Source organism: Panthera onca, chromosome A2 (assembly GCF_046562875.1).
Source record: "Panthera onca isolate mPanOnc1 chromosome A2, mPanOnc1 haplotype 2, whole genome shotgun sequence".
NCBI classification, from domain to species: Eukaryota; Metazoa; Chordata; class Mammalia; order Carnivora; family Felidae; genus Panthera; species Panthera onca.
Genome location: NC_138340.1, coordinates 27,102,089 through 27,125,221, shown reverse-complemented (window position 1 = coordinate 27,125,221; position 23,133 = coordinate 27,102,089). Strand labels below are relative to the sequence as shown.

General features: G+C 39.1%; 1 long non-coding RNA gene across 5 annotated transcripts in view; it reads right to left on the bottom strand.

Annotated features, from left to right (window-relative positions):
- Positions 1 to 4,436: 4,436 nt before the first annotated feature.
- LOC132678708 (uncharacterized) overlaps positions 4,437 to 23,133 on the bottom strand; it is a 234,296-nt gene continuing 215,599 nt past the window's right edge. For 4 of the 5 annotated variants that reach the window (XR_014137258.1, XR_014137256.1, XR_014137259.1 and 1 more), the window contains 3 exons: positions 8,902 to 8,956; positions 4,750 to 4,814; positions 4,437 to 4,572 (listed from right to left, as the gene is read on the bottom strand). This is a non-coding gene — a long non-coding RNA (uncharacterized LOC132678708). Of the gene's footprint in view, positions 4,573 to 4,749; positions 4,815 to 8,901; positions 8,957 to 16,870; positions 16,915 to 23,133 lie in introns of those variants that run through there. The other variant, XR_014137260.1, reaches the window with a different exon arrangement.

Sequence of the window (23,133 nt, the reverse complement as noted above, 5' to 3'; positions counted from 1 at the left end):
TAAAAGTTTACAATTACCTCTGAAATAATAAGCTAATTTATTCCATAGAGAGGCGCTGTTAATCTATAAAGAGGTAAATAATGGTATAAAAGGTATTTTTAAGAATTGGGAAGGAACAGGAAGCCCTGCTCTGTCCATCCTAGAGCTGTCTACTTATTGTTTATGCAACATGTACAGACTTGTCTCACATACAACACTGGCTTGCATTAGAACGTGTGGCACTATCAGCCTCCCCAACTTCTCCTGCCCCAGAACTTCTATGTTGGAATATCCTGGGTTGGCAGACACTTGTTAATTTCCTACCCAATATCAAATGGCCCTATTTTCTTGGTAATATAACCCAAATTTTGTATAGGGCATCAATGTGCCCAGCTAAATATTTTCTTTTCCAGGTTGTCCCACAGTTAAGGGTTGCAGTGTGAACAGTTCTGGTCAATGAGTATAAGTGTAAGTCTCTGATGAGAGCTAAAAGTTTTGCTTGTTTGATTAAAAAAAAAAAGATAAATGTGTCTAGCACCATTTTACCCACTTCTTTCTGACTTCAGTGACTTAAATGTGGACACTGAAATCTGGAGCTGCAGCTACCATCTTATAGCCATAGCAATGACCCAAATGCTGAGGGTAGCATCGTAGAGAACTACAAAGACCCTGGGTCTCTGATGACACGGTTGAGCACCAAGTCTGTGCTACATGTCTCCGTATGTGCTTCTATAAGAAGAAAATTAGCCCCTATTTGTTTAAGCCACTTCTACTTGGTTGTTTTCTTACCTGAAACCAAATCTATTCCTAAGTGATATGGATGAGTCTGAGACCCTACATTAAAAAAGCACGCAGATGATTGATGAAATGTATAATAAGCATACGAACTTAACATATTATACGTATATTAAACGTATAATAAGCACTGGAACTTAACATAATCAAAACAGAACCCTTGATTCTTACATGCTACTCTCTCTCTAATCCCCTCCCCAACAAAAAAGAAAGAAAGAAAGAAAGAAAGAAAGAAAGAAAGAAAGAAAGAAGGAAGGAAGGAAGGAAGGGAAGGGAAGGGAAGGGAAGGGAAGGGAAGGGAAGGGAAGGGAAGAAGAAAGAAGGAAAGAAAGAAAGAAAGGAAGAAAGGAAGAAAGAAACGGAAAGAAAGAAAACCCCTGCCCTTCTCCCAGCATTCCCCCATCTCAAAGGCACTATACGACTTACCCTGTTGCTTGAGCCAAAAACCTAAGGGTCATCCTTGACCTCTCTCACCTGACATCCACTTCATCAGCAAGAATTATTAACTACCACCAAAATATGTCCCCCCGTCCACCTACTTCTCTCTCTCTCCCCATTCTTACCCACTCCTTCAGTCCAGGCTGTCACCCCAACCTCCCCACTAGTTCTTCCCCAGAACCAAACAGTTTTTAATAATGCATGTCAGAACACACCATTCTCTGATTAAGAGCTTCCCTTTGCAATTGGACTCAATCCTTACCATGGCCAGGAAGGCCTTGCATCACCTGCCCCTGCTACCTCTGCAATCTCAGTTTACCTCACTACCTCCTCATTCACTGGGCTTCAACCTCTCTGGCCTTCTCTTTGTCCCTTGGATATCCCTGTCTGGGGACTTTGCACTAGGTCTCCTCTATCCAGAGTGTAACCTGCTCATTCATCACAATTTAGAGTAACCTGCTCATTCATCATTATTTAGATCTTGGCTTAAATACCACCTCCTCAGATTTGCTTTCCCTGGAATCTCTATTGAAATCAGTCCCCCACCCACTCTCCGACATCATTCTAATTTTTGCTTCATAACACTTATCACAATCTGGTATCTTATTGTTTATTTGTGTGTTAATTGATTTATTTTCTGATTCCTGCCATTAGGGTGTATCCTCCTTGAGTGCAGGAATTTTGTCTTATTCCTTGGTGAATCTCCAGCACTTAGAATGATGTCTAACACATAACAAACTTTTAACTAATGTGTGGACAAATTTATTGAATGTATGATTTACATCCATATGGTGGAACAACTTAAATATAACACCCAGATTATTTATTTAATTCTTCTTTTACATTGGACATGGATGAGGAATGATGATTTCAGTCATAGAAAACATTCATGATTTCATTCACCTCCAGTAATACAGTCCTGATACAGCTGGTAGCTTATTGATCACTCTTTTGAAAAAAAGGAAGACCATTTTATGTTGGACTCTACTGTAGGCTGCAAAATATTCCTCATTGAATTCATTCTGGATTTTCCCTATTGTTACATCTCAGGAAAGCACCTAGATCTAGTCAGTTTCATGTAACATTCAGAGGTCAAAATTCCTGAACTTGACAATTGATGACTTCCAAAGACTCACTCTAATGTCTATCATTTCATTTGCCAATGTCTGTAGAAACAAAAATCTAACATAAACAGGCCAGGGGATAAGTAAAGTCATTTAGTTTGAAAGATAAATTATACCAATAATGTCCATTATCACATGCCGAAGAGTCACCAACCTGCTTTAGTTCAACTTTGTTACCAAATTACTCATCTTAATTACTGCCTTCTTCTTTTTCTTATCTCATTTTCCCTAGTCATATTAATGGTCGCATAATAATATTAGACAATGTTCACTAAGCTTAACTCTAAAAATAATGGCTGTTTTAAATCAGAGTTAATTAGTATGTCAAGAAGTTCAGGTAATGATTGGGCCACGTGATTTTTTTTTTAAGGTATTGGGTAAAAAGTCACTTTACCAAATGCTACATTCATGATTTCATAAAGTATTTTTAATATTTTTCTTAAAATTGTCACTGAAAACTTAATAACATGATTCTTCAGTGATCATTTGTCATTGCTAACTACAGGTGAGTGAGCTCTCCCTAATCGTGCAATCACTGCGGAAAATAGATTTCACATTAATTTATGAATCTCAGTGTCATTTCTTTTCCAGATCTAATAGTGAATCATGGTTTATCCAATTTATATTTCACCACACATGAGGAAGCTTGTCAGGAGCAAAAGATCAGAGTAACATAATTCTCTCCTGCACCTTTGTGAGCTGCTGCTAGAGAATGCTCACTAGTTTGAGCGGAGTTGGAAGGTACACTGTCCTTGGATGCATGTAGGAAATGTTCTGGGACTTCAAGGGGAAGGAGCAAGTGTACTGAAGGATGTCTCCGAAAACTGCATACATATGGAATAAGCATCATAAATAAAAGGCCTGCTATCTTGGGTATCATGGCCTGTAAACTTGTCCATCTTTAAGTCCTCTGAGGGTGCCCATGAACCCTCTCTCAATCCTTCACAAAATAATCAGAAATTCAGAGCAATCAAGAAGAAAGAGCAAAAATGGTTTGTCTTTGTTTCACTTGTTCCTAAAATACATTCCTGTCCATGAAATAGGCCTATTTCTTTAAAATTAACACTAGAAAAGAAGACAAAAATAAAAACAAGAATTGGGCAACAAAAATAAAGAGGGTCCTTTGGTACATGGATAGATTCTCAAGTACATAGTAATCTCTGAGTCACTGGGTTAAGCTATTAATAGGGCAACAAAGAGATTGTGGGTAGTCAGACGTGGGCTAGGCCTGACGAAGGCAGTGCTACAGGTTCTGACCAGGGAGCAGAGAGTCCCATGACCTAATGGGAAATCTCTGATGGAGCCTGATCTCAAGTTGGGAGAGAGCAAGCTATAATACTGCTGAATTAAATTCCCAACAGGGTAAAGTTATAAACATTTTTAGTCTATTAATATTTATTATCTATCAAATGCAAGGCATTATGGACTGCATAAAGATACTGGCCTCCTATAACCCCCTTCTGTCCCCTGTAAAAACATACCACACTGATCACAGTCGATTGTTTAACTATCCATCTTCCACACTAGACTACCAACTCAAGGGCTAGTGTATCTTGACCCTACTGCCTCTCCAGTGCCTAGCACATAGAAGGTACTCAAAAATGCATTTGAATGAGTGACTAGAGGCTCATACAGTAGTTTGAGAGATGAGATATAAACATTTGATATTTAAAACAAGAGAACAAGTGTCACAGGACAGCACATGATGAGCTGCCAAATGAAAAGTAAGACAAATCCTAGAGAAGAGGGATTTCACTACAGGCTGGATTGGGGACTCTCTCAGGTTGACAGAGGACCCCTGACACTGAATCTGTTCCATGTTTTTCCAGGACCGAGACAGAGGCACCCACATAATGAGGGAGGAATAGTAGGAAAAAGGAGGGACCAGTTGGAAGGGAGAAGAAGAGGTAACCTATCACCAGGGTCTCAATTGCCACCGTGTTTCTTTTTGCTTATATTTTAGGTGTTTCATGTATAAATGACATTTGTGTAGCCAATAAGACCCTGTGCTACAATCATTTTAAGGAAGGGCTGAGGATTGGTATGTAAAAATCATGAATCCATTTAATCAATGACTAAGGACCAAGCACTTACCTTCATACTCTCATTTAATCTGAATGACGATCTATGAGGTATCATATGCCCATTTTGTGAATGAGAATACTAAGCCTCAGAAAGGTTATGTGAAGTAGACAAACTACAATCCAGAAGAGTAGACATCTGAAGTGTAGCCTCCCTATTTAACCCAAAGTAATAACAGAGTCAGAGGGTTATCCTGTTAACCTGCTAAGTGAACTAAGTGGTGCTTAGGTGGTAAACTGATATTAAATTACATTTTTTCAAGATATGAGGAACACATTACAGTGTGGAGGGGCTATGGATTACTGAGAAACCTGGAAAACAATGAACTTACCTGAAAATACAAAAAACTGGTACAGCAATTACTCCAAAATCAGAAAGTTTCAAGGTGGTACAAGTCTAAGAGGGTAAGAAACAGCAAGCATGAGAGATGACGGGGTGTACTCCACGGTGTGATTCCTGTCTCACCAACAAGACACTTGCTGAAATTATCTCCCCTATCACCTCAGTCTGACAATTCTCATTTAAAGATTTACTCCTTGGCCTACCAAATGCTATTTTTCTATCATCAATTGCCATCACTTTTCTTCAACCCAACTGCAAAAATATGTTATCAGTTACCCATCAGGAGAGAAGGCAGAGTGCTAGCCCTGGTGTGCAAAATTACATAAAGCCAGGTCCCTGATCCCAAGGATCAAATAGAAAATACCTCAACATACCTGAGTGTACTCTTAGTGGAATCACCAAAGTATTTTAGGAATACATGGAAGGAGTGATCAATTTTGCCTCCCCACCCAGTTTCTTGTTCTGTCACTTTGCACATGCCTAACCTCACTAATGCCATGAAGAGTCCCTCAGTTTCTACTGCTTTCCATCATTGTGGTAGACATAATGCCCCCCCAAATGTCTCCATGCCTTCATTCCTGGAAATTGTGAATATGTTATGTATGTTACATGGCAAAAGGGACTTCACAAGTGTAATTAATGTTACAGATCTTAAAATAAGGACGTTATCCTGAATTATCTGGGTAGGTTCGATCTAATTTAATCACATGAGCCCTTTAAAAAATAATTTTATTTGGTGAGAGTTAAAGAGATGCAGTAGAAGGAGTAGGCAGAGAGATTTGAGATATAAAGGGCAATGGGATGAGGAACACAGACAGCTGTACTAGGTGAAATAGACTCCCAGACGGCAGCCACTGGGAAATTGGGACCTCAGTGCTACAACCATAAGGAATTCAATTCTACCAACAAGGTCAATGAGGTTGGAAGTGGATTCTTCCCCAGAGTCTCCAGAAAGAAATGTGGTCCTGCAGACACTTAGATTTTTGTCCTTGTAAGCACCTAAGTGAAGAGCCAACTGAGTCATGCTGTACTATACTTCTGATCCATTGAAACTATGAGATAAACTGTTGTTGTTTTAAACCACTAAGTTTTTGGTCTTTTGTTACAGTAGCAATAGAAAACCAATACATTGTCAAAAATGTTCTTCTACCCTTTTCAGACATAACTTATTCTTTAGGTCTTGCTCTAATGCCATGCCATCTGTAAAGCCTTCCCAACCTCCATAGGAAACAAGCTCTCATCCCTCTGAATTCCTGCCACAGCTTGTCTGGACTTTCGTGAGGGCACTTATTTCCCTTCTTTGTACTATTATTAGCTATTTTCATGACTGCCCAAGTAGGTTATGTACTGTGTCTGGTTCAGTTTTGTGTTTCCCACATACCTACTTACATTGGCATAGATGGAATAAACAGTCAAACAGCCATTTGGTATGTCCATATTTAGTATCTCTGGGTATATGGCACTAGCAGACATTCAAGTCTTTTTGGCTGGCACCCAGAGTAGTGGATATCAGTCCAAGACAATTCATAGTAAGAAGGGCAGTGTTACACAAGTGGAACAGCTCATTAGTGATCAGTTGACACCATTTTATTATCCTATATTGACTTCTTTTTAAATGCAAATTGAATGCTTTAGTGAAAACTAAATTGAAATATTATATTGGAATTAGTCTAGATAAAAGAATATCACAGATTGATGCTGAGACCATCACCTGCACAGCTATAAATTAGTAGTGCATCAAAAGCCAATTCATTGACCCTCAGTTAAACAAAGACAATTTAGTGTTTCAGCAAACCTAGTAATTCATTAAGAGACATAGCAAGTAACTCTATAAATAAAGAGCTAAGGAGTAAAATGTGATACTCATTCTTTAAAATAAAATAACACTTTAATACATGATTTGTGCTTTCTTAGAATCGTCACCCAATTTATTTGAACAGCCGATTAGCAGAGAGGCCAGAACCATCTGTTATGGATACATGATACATTCTCTTTTAGAATGCATGATAATACTATATAATTCTAGTGATATTATGGTGAAGGTGTGGAAACAGATGTCAGACATCATACATTTTGGCTAAGCCCACTTTACACTAACATTCATCATACATTACAATTATTAAACAACAGAACTCATCTAACCTCCAAGCCAACTGAGAAATCTCATGTGATTCCACAGTCCTTGACTCCAAGGAGAAATCAAAGCTTCCAGTGGATATATAACCATGAAACATGCAATTACGTGTATGCATTATTACTGTTGTAATTGTTTCAAGTGATGCACTCTCTCTAGGTAAAAAAAAAATCTATAGGGAAGTCCTGATTTATCTCATCACTACAAGGTGTCCTCCATACTTGAGTAGACTGAAATATTTATCTTTTTGTTAAAAAGGAAGTGCTAATTGGCCAATCTGGTTAAACTCCCTAGAGGGAGAACTGGATGAATGGAAGGTTGTTAAGAGGTGTAAACAGATCAGAAAAGGTAAACCAAACTGTAAATCAAAACCCAAATAATTGTTAGAAAAGAAAGTAATTGATGGAGCCTAAAATCCCATAAACTACATTTTTGCTAACACTGACAGTGATGAGGATGTTGGGAAAATCATCCAGTCCCTGATTCGTGAGAGATCTGATTGCAAACAAGTTTCAGTAAGTGTACTGTAGAGCTTATGGAATGGAGCTGTGTTTCGCCATAGGCTCTAGGGCCTTCCTCATTCATTCAACCAACCAGAAATCTTGAGGGTCTACTGTGGAAACCCACAGTAGTGTGGAGGTGAAAAAGTGAATCAAAAGTAAATCCTGTTCTCAAGGGGTCTGAGCAGAAAATATAATAGGAGTAAAGAGGACAGTGGTTTTCAAACTTTTAGCAAAAGTAATCACACATAGAACTCCACCAGATAAACAGACAAAATGGCTGAAGTGGAAGGTCAAAGTCCTGGATTCCAGATGATTTAGTATCTCCTGCCGTGGTACAGTGAGACCCTGAATCATGTTGAACTCTACATAGCATCATTTGAAAACAGTCACTGATAGAAATCAAGGTAGAAAGTGACATGCTCCGAAAAGGAACAAGCAAGGCTCTACAAGAAGACAGAGAAAGTTGGGAGTACTGTGTGTTCATCTGCAGTTCTTGGAATAGTGCTATCCAATAGAACTTTCTGCAATGTTGAATAATGTTCTTTATCACTGCTCTCCAGTAGGTAGTCCAATGTAGCTATCAAGTCCTTTAGATGTGGCCAGTATGAATGAGATGAATTTCTAATTTTATTTAATCTTAATAAAATAGTCACATATGCTTAGTGGCTACCATATTGTACAGCAGAGAGAAAGTCTTCATAGAGAAAGTAGCAGGAATTTGGAACTGAGCAGAGTTCAGATATTCAGAGGTGGGCCAAGAAAGGGCATTCCAGGTCAAGGGAACTGAATAAGGAAGACAGGAACATCTTCTCCTAAAAGAAATATTACTTTTCAAAATAATTCATGTAAAATGAGTTAGAGTTTTTATCTTTTGGGCCTTTAGTCCCTTCCATCCAATAATATGGAATTGCCATGAATTTGGCTGACACACAAAGGATGTTACTCTCAAGATAATTAAGATAACCACTAAGTCATAGTTTTTGTTAATTTGCTTCAAAGAGAGCAAAAACAGGGAGCAGGGACCAATACCCATCAGCCCAGGAATGACAGGCTTTGATCCTGAGGTAATATTGGGGACATTTGCCCTCTGATTACCACTACTCCATGAGTCTGTGGGCTCACACTCTTTTAATAACATGCACATTAGAAGATGACCTGGAACAAATCATAAAAATTTGCCATAGTTTGAGCCACTTTTATAAATGAGTATGGAATCAACCATACATTTCATTCAAATCATTTCTTTCCCCACCACAGTAAGTATCTTATGTGATTGAAGGACATCTGATCTGATTCAGTTGAGAAGATTCATTTGTGAAAATTGACTACTTTTGCCCAATATGTCAATATAGCACCAGTTTTATAAAATTAAAATTATTCTTAATTTGAGTCCTTTGACAATCAAGATAAACAAACCACAAATGATGTGGATCAACTAAAAAGTTACAGAAGAAAACCATAGGAAATTTGACTAATTATTTCTTTGTCTTGCAATTATCCTTACCCTGCAAACCCTTAAACCAACACAAGCCTGATGCTCAAGTCCAGCAAGCTCAAATCTGAAAGGAGAAAGGGAAAAAGAAAGCATTTGTGAATCAACAAAATTCACTTTTACCAAATTGTCAAGGTCTCAAAAATAATAGAATGACCATTTATTTAGAGTTTACAGCAGTCTTGGTACTAAACATTTTGTAAATCATTTCATTTCATTCTCACAGCTCTATGTAGCTTGGATATCATTATTCCCAGTTAACAAATAGAGGAACTGAGGCTTAGGAGAAAGAGTTGAAATCCTGGCCAGCCTGACTCCAAAGGCTGTCTTCTTTACACTATGCAATACTGTGCCCCAGCCACCTCCTTATTTTCTGCTTGGTTTTGAAACTACTTCCAGCCTCTGCTTTCAGTACAGGAAGAAAGTATAGCATTGTATTTACTGTATGTGCTGTGCTGTTTTTATTCATTCATTCATTCATTCATTCATTCATTCAACAAATATCTACTGAGTGCCTCCTCTGCCCCAGAACTATTTACTGATTATCAAATTAAGCCCCAGACCCCTTAGAGCATGTTTTAGTGGACAGGGACAAATACTAATAAGCCATCAAAGAAGCATACAAAGAAATAACACAGGGTGGTGTTAAGTGCTATAAATAATTGAGAGGAAAGGTGGACAGCAATAATGTAAGACAGAGTGGCTGGGATGGATCTACTTAAGGCAGGGAGTCCAAAGGACTCTCTGAGATCATATACAGAACTTTGATTTTAGATCTAAAATCTAAAACATGAGAGAAAATATTCCAAACAGAGAAGTAGCATGTTCAAAAGCCCTGGGGTGACCAGTGTGGCAGGGGTGTGGAAAACAAGAGTATGAGATACATTCAGACTGGTAAACAGGAATCATGCAGGCAATTTGTTTAGAGTCTAGTCTATGTGCAGCAGGAAGCCATTGGAAGAGTTTAAGCACTAGTGTCATATGATACAATCTATATTTCTAAAAGGTCACTTTGGCTGTAATGTGGAGAAAAGACTGTAAGGGGCATATGTAAAAGCAGTTGCCCAGTTAGGGACCATGTGTTTGAAAGTATAAAGGGAGATTAGCAGATAGATTCACAGAGTATTTTGGAGGCAGAGCTGAGAGACTTGTGGGCTGGACTGAGGGGTGGGAAAGGCATAGGGGAACAGAGAGGGATGAAGGATGACTCTAAGCTATGGGCCTAATAGCTAATGAATGGACGGGGTACATGTTGTTGAAATGAGAAAGGCTACAAGAAGAGAGGTTTGGGAGTTTGGTGAGAAGGAGGAGGGATGAAGACAGAGAAAAGAAAGATTCAAGGGTGTGTTTGCACAACTAGCCCACCATCTTATTGAGTCTTCAGAGCAACCCTATAGATATTCCTATTGCTCACATGAGGAAATTGAAATTCAAGCAAGTTAAGTAAAGTGCCCATGGACAGTCAGCAAGGAAGTGTCAGGACTGTGCTTCAGGCCAAGGTGTCTGATTCTAGAGTCCACACGTGCACATTCTACACACCACTACCACCTGCTACGGAAAGACCAATGTTTTGGTATCAGTTTTGTCTCAATAAGCTTCTCTTTCCTTATTTATAAAATGAGGCAAATAATACTCACTGCATAAGAGTTGAAAGAATCAGGGTGCCTAAGTGGCTTAGTTGGTTGAGCATCTGACTCTTGATTTTAGCTCTAGTCATGATCTCTCTGTCGTGAGATCGAGCACCGTGTCAGGCTCTACGCTGAGCATTTAACCTGCTTAGGATTCTCTTCCTCCCTCTGTCTCTGCCCTTCCCCCCTGCTTGTATGTGTGCAGGCACACTTGCACACTCGCTCTCTCTCAAAAAAAGAAAAAAAAAAGAGTTGTAAGAATCGAGGTGATTAAATGAGGAATCCTCCCTGCACTGTAGAGTTTTTTGTAAGAATAAAATATATTTGCAGGCATTGAATCCTGGCATATATTCTTGGTTTTGTTAACTCTGAGTAGTCTGGTCTTGACCATGGCCATACCCTGGTGTGGTAGATTCCTGCTGCCTTATTTAGCTTCCAGTCAAAAAGCTTTCCAGGAGCCCTGAAAGGGACTCACAGATTCTATCCCAAGTCTGGGACAGTGCCCTCCTCTCAAACATCCCTAGAGAACTTTGAGATTCTCCATGCCTTCAAGGCTGCCTTTTGTAATTTGCCTTCAGAAAATGATGTGTCATGCTGAGCCTGGGGTTGAAATTTCTACACAAATAGATATGTTGTCATATATACAGTGGTTGTGACTTATGTCATCTGCAGGAAACTTTCTCATGCCACTTAACACACCGTGGGAGACACTTAGCCCGCAGCTGACAGAGTCCTTGACGACTGCCTGGCCACTGTCCTTTGAGCTAGAAGTGAGAGGGAAAAAAGGAGAAAGAGAGAAGGAGAGAGAAGGCCACCATCTGTGAGTTCCTACTGGGTCCTAGGCAATGGAGTATTTTTACTCATATTTTCCCCTTCAGCCCTTATAAAAATTTTGGGAGGCAACAATTAAATATTCTCATTTAACAAACAGAGATCCTAAAGCTCAGAATGTTCACTTAACTTGCCAAATTCACACAGCAGACAAGAAGCAGTCAAAATCCTGCCCAACATATACTTGACTCTAAAATATAGTGTTTTTCCCCCTGAGGCCATAACGCTAAAGTATAGAATCATAAGTAGAAGGCGGCAGAAAGGAGAACAAAATGTCCTCTTAGAGTGTACACTAAGAATCCTATTGAAAATACGAAGCCACAAGTCCAGGGTGACTGAAAATTAATTTGATTTTCAGCTCAGGATGTCAGGAAAAAAAAAATCTAGGTTTGGTTATTGTATGTGGAATGTAGGTTATCAAACTATAATGAAAAACATCAGCTGTATTTAACCAGCCAGGTTTTTATTTCCCAAGGCCATGATAAAGAAGGTGACTGAAATTTAGTTTGCATAATTGTAAAGAAACCATGTTAGCAAAAGAAGGAAGGCAGCTGAATCCACTGCTAAAAGAATCAATTCTTCTATCCAAATGAGAATGCCAGGTGAAAAATGGGGATTTACGTGGCTACCTTTCATCAGGATGATTTGATTTATGTAAGTAAATTCTATACCTTTCCAACTCCTAAATCCAGAGTGGTGCAGTTAGGCTGATGCATATCAGGTCTGACTCACTTTCTCATTCCAAGTTGATAATTTAAATGCTTACATTAAAGTTTCTATGTTAACTTTCAGGGTTTTAAAAATGAAGCAAGTTTCTGTTCTCCACCAGACTCAGAAGCAACAGGAATTAATGTGATATTGTCTTTAACGAAATGCAGTAGGGACCTGTGATTCATGTTGGTTCCCAATCCTTTCCTTCTCTTTAAAATGCCATAAAATGAAAAATACAACAGCTGTTTCATATTAAAGAGAAATGCAAATGTGCATTAATGCAGCTTCAGAAATATTTTACATGTTCAGAGAATTTATTATTTATAGGAATGGAATCAATCTACATTTTTCCCATTTAATAAAATGGCACTTATTTCAATGGCTTTGCCAGCTATTTAAGTCAAATACACAAAAAAGAAATGGTCTAAGGATCTAAGATATTTTTCTTGTCCCTAAAAGTATAGAATAAACAACGAAAAATGTCTGATGCCGTTTGCCCGCCAAAGATACGAAAGCACCACATGCTCCTTATACCTAGGTTAGTAGACAAACTAGTTTCAGTTGCACATTAAATCATTTCATCAGAAGAATCAATTGTTCAGGCTGAGCTTTGTCACAAGGTGAACTGTGTTCAAACCCAGTTACCTCTTATGCTGGTAAACTGTGTTTGGAGAAGTTCTCCTGGTAAGCAGTAATGCTTCCTTTGTTATACTCCTCTTACTTACTTTGGATGCAGGTATAAATTATTTAAAACAGGAGAGGTTTCCCTTGCTAATTAATGGCAGGCTGACCAACCAGTTTCCATCAATGCCTTCGGCTTCTTTCTATGTACAACTTTCCAACCAGTATAACAGCCCACTTCCATGGTTTTACTGGGTAATTTTAATCAGTCACTGTGTGTACATTGGAAACCCAACAGCTGTGCACTTGGACGACCTTATTATCATTAGTGGCAAATTGGTTGTTGAGCAGGGAATTTTTCATCAGGAAAGACTACGTGATTTCATAAACTTTAGGAATAGCCAGGTTCTATTTTTTTTTTCGGACTATAATTTACAACTTAGGAAATGAGCACATTTAGAATGAAATTCACACTTTAATGAAGAGGGATATATCTGAAATTTCTTTCTAACACATCTTCCATATTCCTTTATTCTTTCCCAGGGAATAAGAGAATTGTCATCATTTAGAAATTTTCCCAGTGAATGAAAGGGAGGAGTGTTCCATGACTTTTGCTTTTGGAATTGAAAGTATTGAAAGTGGCCTCTTGGTGGTCAGGGGATCAAAAATTCTCCGAGATCATGGGGAAATAACTCAATAATCACCACTAAAAGGAGATCTTTCCATCCCTATGGTGGATGATGCACATTTTTGGTACTAAGAAAAGCCAAATAACCTGCTGGAGACACAATCACTCACAAGAGCATATTTCAGACAGGTCAGTGGATATTAATTTTATAGTCCTGGTACAGCCCAGATGGTACTTTTTTATCAGGCATTGCAAAACTCCATACATTAGAACAGAACTACCATTATTTTCGTCCCTCAGAGTTTAAAATTTTCTTTATTACCTTTAATTTAATATTAAGAGCCAAGCTCTTATCTTTAAAAAAATTCTCCTAGTGGGAGGATTCACTGCTCTTTCTTCTGCAAGGGTAACTTCTCCAGAAAAGGCAGTAGTTTTGTCATAATTAGTCCCTTAACTTTTCAATAATCACTGAAAGCTCATTCTCCTCGTTGTTAGCCGCCATGTGATATGTAGATCAATTTCTGTGTAATTCCACAGTAGTGTTGCCAAGTGGAATGATGACCTCATAGATATTAAAGATGGTCTGTAGATGTGCAGCTAAGGAAAGAGAGAGTAGTACAAAATGCACAAACTTCTTCTTTTTTGCATGGCCCATGGGAGTAATTTCCACATTTATTACACCAACCTTCGTTCTCTGTGGTGTATTTGGCCTTGCCTCTTGTGGGTGTCCCTGGGCAAAATTGTGAAGGGTGTGAAATAAGATTTCAGCCTTCTCCTACTGTTCCTGTTTGACTCCCTTTCTCTTCATCCCCCATCTCACCCCCAACATGACCCTACAAAAACTAAGGCCAGTTGTATGGGTAATTTTAATCAGTCACTGTGTGTACATTGGAAAATCTGTGTGTACACTGTGTGTACATTGTACAAAGAGGATGTAGTAGGTACTGTGGTGCTTTGCCTGGCCAGAGAGCAACACTGTGGCTGCTCTCAAAGGCCGACACCCATCCCTCATCAGCTGGAAATGTTGGCTAATAAAGGCTCCTGGAAGTATTCCTCATTGGGATATTCCCTCAGCCTCAGGGAACTACCTCACCCAAGTTTATGCCCATTCCCAGGGAGCAATCCACAGTCAATGACTGGCTATAAATATCGGGTTCCTTGGCCTCAAGGGGGACAACTCTGAAAGGCCATCTCAGCCCTAGAGCCCCTGTAGGGTTGGTTGACGTCTCTGCTGCAACCTCACTGCATATCAGCTTCTCTTTCTGCCCAATGCTGCCATCCTTGCCTCCTCACAGGTGTATCTCCTGAGAGCACTTCCCAATAAACTTTCTGCACCTAACTTTTCATCTTTAAGTATGTTTCCAGTGAACCCAATCTAAGATGGGGGGTTATCCAAAGTAGTCTGAGACTGCTATGTCTTAAGGAAGTATAGCCAAATTATTCCCCAAGAGGCAAGAGTTACAACCAGGAAGACAAAGTGGGTTACATCCAAAAGATAAACTCCAGACTTAACTCAATAACCTAAAGTAAAATTAAATGAGGTTTAAGATATGGGTAGAATTAATTGTTTTAGAGAAAATTTCAAGAGCAAACAGAATACAATATTTTGCATCTGAATCTGTCACATCTGCTTAAATGAGCTGGTCCCCCATGGCATTTTCTGATTTCTCAGAACACTCAACTAAAATGCAGTCTGATAAACCTCCAATCTGAGGCTCCTATAGTGCAACCAAACTAGTCATAACTGTGTCTACTGTCTACACCAGAGAATGGGATGTTGCAAACATACTACTACCCACCACCCCTCTTCAGAGTTCCATTTGAAATTCCAAGGCTGAGTAGCCATTCTGTCTCTTATCTCTATATCTCACCCCTCTGCCTCTCTCATCACTGTTGTCCATTGTCCTGGCCATGAGTCAGATCCTCTGGACAGCTGTCATTCCCCAGAGATCGCCAGAAGTTCAGTCCATTGCCAAGAAGCTACCTTAAATTCTCAATGACATTTATTGTACATGAAGATAGGGCTTTTTTTATATAAGTTTGTTTTTTAAATATGGACATATTTTTCTCCCAGGCACTTTTTTTTCTTGCCCTCATCAGGAAGGAGAGCCAATATTTTCCTGCCTCCTTCCAAGGCCAAAAACAACTTTTACTTCTCTACCTCTGAGTTATAATGGCTAATATTGACTGGGCACCCACTGTGAGCTTGGCACTTTTCTGAGAGCTTTAATGCTTTATCTTGTGTAATATTGATAATGACCTTGTGGAAGTTATTATTGCTATCATCTCTATTTTCCAAATGAAGAAACAAAGGTACGAACCTAACTTTCCCAGGGCCACACAAACAGAAAGTGGTGGAGCCAGGATTCAAACCCAGCTGGTGCTCTTAACTGATAAGCTCTTCCGCTTTGCCCCATTCCCAGCATCCACCAACATCCACTTCATACTCCTCCATATGTTGAAAATTTCCTTTCCACTCTGAACACTGCCATCCATTCTTGTAATAACAATAGCCTCCATAATGACCACCACCAAAGCCCTCGCCTCCCAGTTTCTTGCCCCTCATCTATTTCAAAGGTATTCACTGTGGACCTGACATAAGTGACTCTCAGGATCATACTCTTTTCAAACCTCTAAGTCTGAAATTTCCCTCTGACCACCACCTTACATCCTCTACTTGCTCTGCTTCTTCATTCTTTCTATACTGCTCTCTGGCATCACTCCTTTCTCTCCTGGTATGACCCACCCCCTCCCTCAATCTTCAGCTTTAGTTCCTTCCCTGATGAGCCCCTGTTCCCTGTTTTCCTGTCAATCACTCTTTTATCAGCACGTGAAACTTCCTCACCTTCCTTTCATTGCACTTACCATGCTAATCTCCAATCCTACATTTTTCTGTTGTTATTGTTGTTGTTTCCCAGTGACTTCCCTCTGAGTAAGGTATAAAATCCAAATTCCTAAGCAAGACCTTGAAGGCATTACAGGATCTTCCTCAACATGCTGATCTCCCACCACTGCTCTCCCCCAAGATTCAGTCAGTATCCTGTCAGCACTGAGCGTCGGTTTTCAAATATGCCATGTCTCTCTACAGCTCCCTGTCAGACATCTTCCTCCCTGTTCCCCTTCTGGAAAAAAGCAACAGGATCAGATGATTTCTTAGATGGAGGACTGGGGGAAGGAGGAGGAAGAGGGGTGGAGATGGCAGTAGAGGAACAAATGGAAGATGACCTAGAAATGTTTGCCCTAAGTTACTGCAAAAATCAGAGTGCCATTATACTGAAGGAGTACCCTGGAGGAGGGAAAGCAGATAATATAAAGGGTCAAACTTGGCTTTGTCAGACCAGAGCTATTGATGAAACACTCATGTAAGAATATCATGAAAATCGTAACTCATAATTAAATGTTGATGCCTCCAACTATTATCTAAATTTCACTATGATGATGTGCTAATGATTAGGCATGAGATATAATTTATATGGTTTAGCAAAGCAAATATTTTGGGAACATTATAAAATATTACTGCCATTTTGAGAGCTGATAAAATGAAGAAATCAAAAGAACTTACCTATATAGCTGTGAGCTACTTAGAAATATGACAAAAATCTTTGTCTAAAATAAATGTAAAAATGAATGTTAGTTATCTCACATTTTACTAATAATTTATGAGATGTACTTCCAAGCACTTGTCATATTACCAGGAAATTTATATACTGATTATTATAATGAACTTAGCCATTAGGGCTAATACTGATTATATATTAAAACCAAATTTACCTGAGTAATTAATTTTAGATACTTTTAAAAGTACATTTATATATATTGTCTCATTTAATTATCCATCACTTATCTTTAAAATGACTTCAAGATCTTAGCTTTAGATTTTGTATATTTTGAAATTTTGATTCTTCTGCAGAAAACGACAGAAGTAAAAAGAAAAAAGGGAAGAACAAAGAGCAGCCAACAAAGTGGAAACATACTCTTTATGCCATAGAAACCAGGAACCACATAGTCTTTTGCTTATTGCAAGAACTTAGGCTTTACCATGTATCTACTTTTATCATGAAAAAACCAAAACTTTTCCTATAGGAACCAAAGTGTTTTTTAAGTGCTATGTGGATTCTTTTGTAATAGAAGTTTGGGAAACAGGATGCTAGCCATTCCTGCAGAAACAAGGACCACTTAATACTAAAGGCTCACATCATGACACAGTAATTGGGCTAAGTTCAGGGGAACCAGAGAGCAAACACATTGCTCATGAAATCACATAGACTGCATAAGAGTCAATATTTCATAAAGTTAATGACAGTGATATTGGAAAGTTGCTCAATCACGTACTACATCAATTGACAAGTGAAGACATAATAAAGCTAGACCTACTAACAAAAGAAGGAAAAGCTTACAAGCATGGAGAGAGAAAAGGCACATCGGAAGAGAACATATGAATGTCAAATGATCAAGAGAGACCTTTGAGGACACAGATGCAGTACATTTTTGTGCTGCAAAACTCAACTATAAAATAAAGGCTGTCAATCATGCTATCATATCATTTTGCTACATAAAAATATTGACACCAGATTTAATCTCAGTAAATACTAATTAGTACTATCATTATTATTATTATCATTATTATCAGCGGTCATTAGGGTAATGGGGGAAGGAGGTCCATTTTGACTCTTCAGCAGAGAGGGCACCCCAGGAATAAATCCTGAGACCTCACTGTCCCATTCTCAGATCTCCTGCTGGCGCTGCCCCTTGGCTGAACTCAATCTGAAACCATAGGAATACATAGAAATCAGCTTCCTCATTCCCAGAGCCAAGTAGACAAGGGCAGACAGTGGACGTAGGGGACAAAAAGAATATGTCCAACACACATGACCACATGCACCTACATGCACATGTGTATATACACACAACCTGGGTTCTTTTAGGCCAGACTCCAAAGTTATCAAGCTACTTAAATTTATCTGAACAACAAAGTCATTTTGAGAGCTTGCTCTGTGCCCAGTATAGTTCTAGGTGCTGGAGTCACTGCCATGAACAAGACTGACAAAGTCCCCATCATGGCTACCTATGACTTTCATGGACTCCTTCAACCATAAAAATATTAGGGGCATATGGTTGGCTCAGTGGGTTAGGCGTCCAACTTCAGCTCAGGTCATGATCTCATGGTCCATGAGTTCGAGCCCCAGGTCAGGCTCTGTGCTGACAGCTTAGCGCCTGGAGCCTCACAGAGGCTGGAGCCTGGTTTGGATTCTGTGTCTCCTTCTCTTTCTCTCTCTCTCTCTTTGCCCCTCTGCCACTCGTGCTTGCTTTCCCTGTCTCTCTCTCTCAAACTGACAATAAATTTTTTTTAATATTAAAAATTGTATTTTATGACTATATTTAAAAACAAATTTAATCCAGCCTGGATTCCTTATTTCATATTCATTGGAGTTATTATGCCCATTTCCCCTAATTTTTAAAGAAATTAAAACATTTTCATGGGCCCCAAAAGTATCACCGGTTCAAGGCACTGTGCCTACTGTATCCAGTGGATAAGCTGGCCAGCCCTGGTCTCTGCTACTGTGGAAATTATATTCTAGTGGGGGTGACAATAACAAAAAAGTTGCAAATAAAGCAAGGTGAAAATATCAGAAAATGGCAGTGAAGACAATTGAACAGGATTTCTTAGAAAGTGACCAGAGAAATGGGGATGTACAGAGCGTCTGTAACATGCTCCCTGAGGGGAACATACTTGAAATGAGAAACCCAGTGATTAGAAGGGATCAGACTTCTGAAAGTCTACAGGACCTGAAGGAAGAGCAGGTGATGTAAAGGCCTTCAGTCGAGAAAGAGATTGGTGTATTTGAGAAGAGTAAGAAGGCCAGTGAAGCTAAAGCATATTAGAAGATGGGAAGGGAGGGGGGCACCTGGGTGGCCCAGTAGATTGAGTGTCTGATTCTTGATTTCAGCTCAGGTCATGATCCTAGGATCATGGGATCTAGCCCCATATCAGACATAGAGACTACTTGGAATTCCCTCTCCCCTCCTCTTTCTCCTCCTCCTCCTCCTCCTTCCCTGCTCACTTGCTCTCTCTCTCTCTCTCTCTCTCTCTCTCAAATAAAATTAAAATTAAAAAAAGAAGATGGGAAGAAGGACAAAATGAAAGAAGTAGGCAGGGGTCAGGTGATACAAAGCTTTATAGGTCATACAAAACCCATACAAATTTGGGCTTTACTTTAAGCTGAGGAGTTACATGGCTTGATTTGGAGAATGGATTATAGGGAGAAGCAGAGAGACTGCTGGCTACTGCAGGTCACCCAGGTGAGAGAAGATTCTGTTTGGCATCAGGAATAGGAGTGGAGATGTAAAAACGATAATGGATGTAAGATGTCCTTGAAACTTAGAGTCAAGAGTACTCTTAATTAATTCAGGGAGTGAAGAGCAAAGAGAGGAATCAAGGATGACCTGGGGTGGGGGCGGGGTGGTGGTGGTTCACTTGAGAACCTGTGGGATGGGGTGTCATTCACTAGCACTGGTTTCTATAAGCCCTGCCAGTCCAGTTATATGAGTAACTAATAACATAGATCACAACAACACAATATGTTGCAAAACACAGATTTACAATGCTGTGATCCTTGTATACCTTTTCAGGAGCATGTTTGTCGTGGGAGTACACCAAATTTATGAATTCATGTTGTTATTTCCAGCGACATGGAAATAACTGCTTTGGCCACTATACTGCTTGCCGCAACTCTGCCAACCAGTGTTATCAATGAAACCTTGTGTCTTGCTTCCTTATCTTGCCTTTTAACCAACTGTGGGTATTTGGCTAGCCAACACTTGCTTTTTGGACAGAACTGTCCCTCTAGAAGGACCTACCTAGTTCAAGGTTAGCTGCCTCATTTTGTCCTCAAATAGTCTTCTGGCCTGTCACGCTGAATTTCTTTTCTGTGTTCTGATAAGAATTACCATTTGGATTTGGACTCTTTCTTTGTTCACTCATGGACATATCAAGGCATTTGAATTTTCATACAACTAGATTACCAACTCATTAAGGTATAATAAACCCAAGTTTATTTTTTATTCCTCTTGTCTTCTCATTCTCTAAACTTTCTCTGGGTTACCCCATGGATTCATTCATTCTACAAATATTTAGCACTGTTTAGATGTAATGACAACAAAAATAAGAGCTAGTATTCATATGGTGCTCACTGTGTGTTGCCAGCATTCATTTCATCTTCAAGATGATCCTCTAAGATAGATACTATAATTATCTCTATGCTAACCATGAAAAATCTCAAGGTTAAGGTATACTAAGGAACTTCACCAAGGTCATACGGCTAGCACCGTGTGGAATGAAGACTCAAACCCAGATAATGGGACTCCAGTATCCATGTGTTACAACAACCCTCTAAACTGTCTCCTCATTCATTATTTTTGATCATGCATCTGAATTACAGACTCAAATATCCAATTTCTTAATTTCTATTTGGATGACCCACAGGAAACTAAAACTCAAAATATTTAAAGCTTATTTTTCCCCCTACAGATGTTCCTCTCCCTCAAACATCTCAATAAATGGTGTTTTGTCTACCCAGTTGAGCAAGCTAGAAACCTTGGTGTCATTATTAATTTTGCCCCAGCAAATTTCATCCCCAGCCAGCATCCAATCACTGACAATGTCCTGTCTCTTTTACCCTTTTAGTGTCTTTCAAATGTATTCATTTCCCTATCCTCACCATTCTAATTTCATTCTAGTTCTCACTCTTTGCTACCTCATTTTATTGCAGTAACCTCTGTGTGGTCTGTGCTAATAGCAAAGGTCCATATCTGTGCTGAAAAAGACTCTGAGACCATAATCAGAAGCAATGGAACTAGTGTTGTGGTTGATTGGTGATACCAGTGTTGTGGCTGATTGGTGATGTCTGTTATGGGAACAATGGGCATGTGGTGGCACTAGGTTCTAGGACTTGCCAGCTTTGGCCTAGTGTTCTAACACAATACTTAATATATGGATGGTGCATAATAAATGATGCAGAATGAATGAAAAATCAATATGAATGTCTTATTGTCTCTGAGACACTAAGCACAAGTTAGTCAACAGGTATATATTGGGATGAATGCTCTTTGTTGCTAATGAAAATAATAGATTATTTCATTTCTGCCAATCCAATCTAACAGTTTTCAAAAACTACTTCTTGTTTTTTGCCATAGTCTGCCATAGTCATGCCATAGTTAATGCATGAAAAGTCTCTTGAGTTTCTCTCTCATGTCCACCTATTATTCCCTCCCATATACCACCATATACCCTATCACAGCTATAGGTAGCTTATTTTAAATTTTGACCATCTACCCAAACTCTATGCATCCATTTTTATTATTTGTCCTCAATAATAAAGCTGTTCCACTTGTTAATGGGAACATGTAACACAGGAAGAACAAGTGACATGTAGAAATCCCAGTCTCTTGGTCCTTTAGGAGTTTAGATAGGACCTTTAGAAAGTCACAGACTTTCACCTTGATTTGGAGACTAATGTTTTCTTGGCTATCATGGTCTAACCATTAACCTCTTAAATTACATTCTGACCTTTTTATTAGGGTTTCTTTCTCTTTGTCTATCAGTCTACTCCCTAAACATGTCAGATATTTCCCCTGCATATGATGAATACTTTATATTTAGCTGACTGCTTTATTTTTGCTCAGGCAAATCGAGCTTTTTATATTAAATTGTTTGGTAGATATAAAAAAAGGTGTTATTTTTATTCTGCATCCTTGTTCTTGATACTGTCAACAAGCACAGGCACTAATTCTCATTTAATTTATAAAGGTTACAACGGTTTGTTGGGCTCCCTCCCTCAAGATTCAAGAAGCTTACTAATAATGCAGAACTGCTGAACTGTAACATCTATTGGTCTGTAAAACTAAAGACATTTTAACATTTGCAGGACTCCAGTCTGCTGCAATTAATTCTGATCAGATGTCCATAGTCCAGAGTTATTATTAGCTGGAGGATGTCAGAAAGTGCTGGCCATTTTGAAGCTGAGTCTTTGCAAGTGCACTTTGTTGTTGCCAAATAATAAGGAGTTAATGTTCAAGTTTATATAAAAGATTGTGAATGGATAGGAAAAAGTGTGTCTGCAATTAGTCAATTTTTCACTGTTCTGGCTTTTCTTTTGCAGCAGAAACCCAACCTGCTTATATAATTCATATATGTCAAATACCATAAGTGTTCTCAAGTTATAACTAACTCAGCTAGCTGAAAGGGAGCTTCAGATATTCAGGGAAAGGGAATGCATAAGCAAAGAATTAAATGTCTCTAAATCTCTTTCTAACCAGGACATTGGAATCATGAGTAGCATCAGAAATGAGGTGTCAGGGCCAGAAATTTCAGGCCGGGTCTTCTCCCTGAAGTTTCTGGTACAGAGTAGCCCAGAGATGAGAGGGAGATTGAGTCCAATGACCAAGTACTGAAAATCAGGCAGAAGTTTTGAATGGGACCATGTAGTGTCAGGCAGGTAAGGGACAACCACAGAAGCCACTGGATATTATCAAGCCAATGGTCAGAGACATACAAGTCACAAAATGCCACCAAGAATTATCAAACCTAGTCTACGCAGGGAAACTTAGTAGTTGAAGTAGCATATACAAAGCTGATTTCAATACCAACTTGTTAGGAAGCATATGGACTGGTATGGAGACAGTGGTGAGCACAAAACAGCTACCGAAGAGCCACATGGGTCAAAAGGAAGCACATGGAATAATGAAGAGCACAGCATTAGAATCACACCATCCTGGATTCAGTTCTGAGCCTGGCACTAACTCTCTACATAAACCTAGGCCAAAACA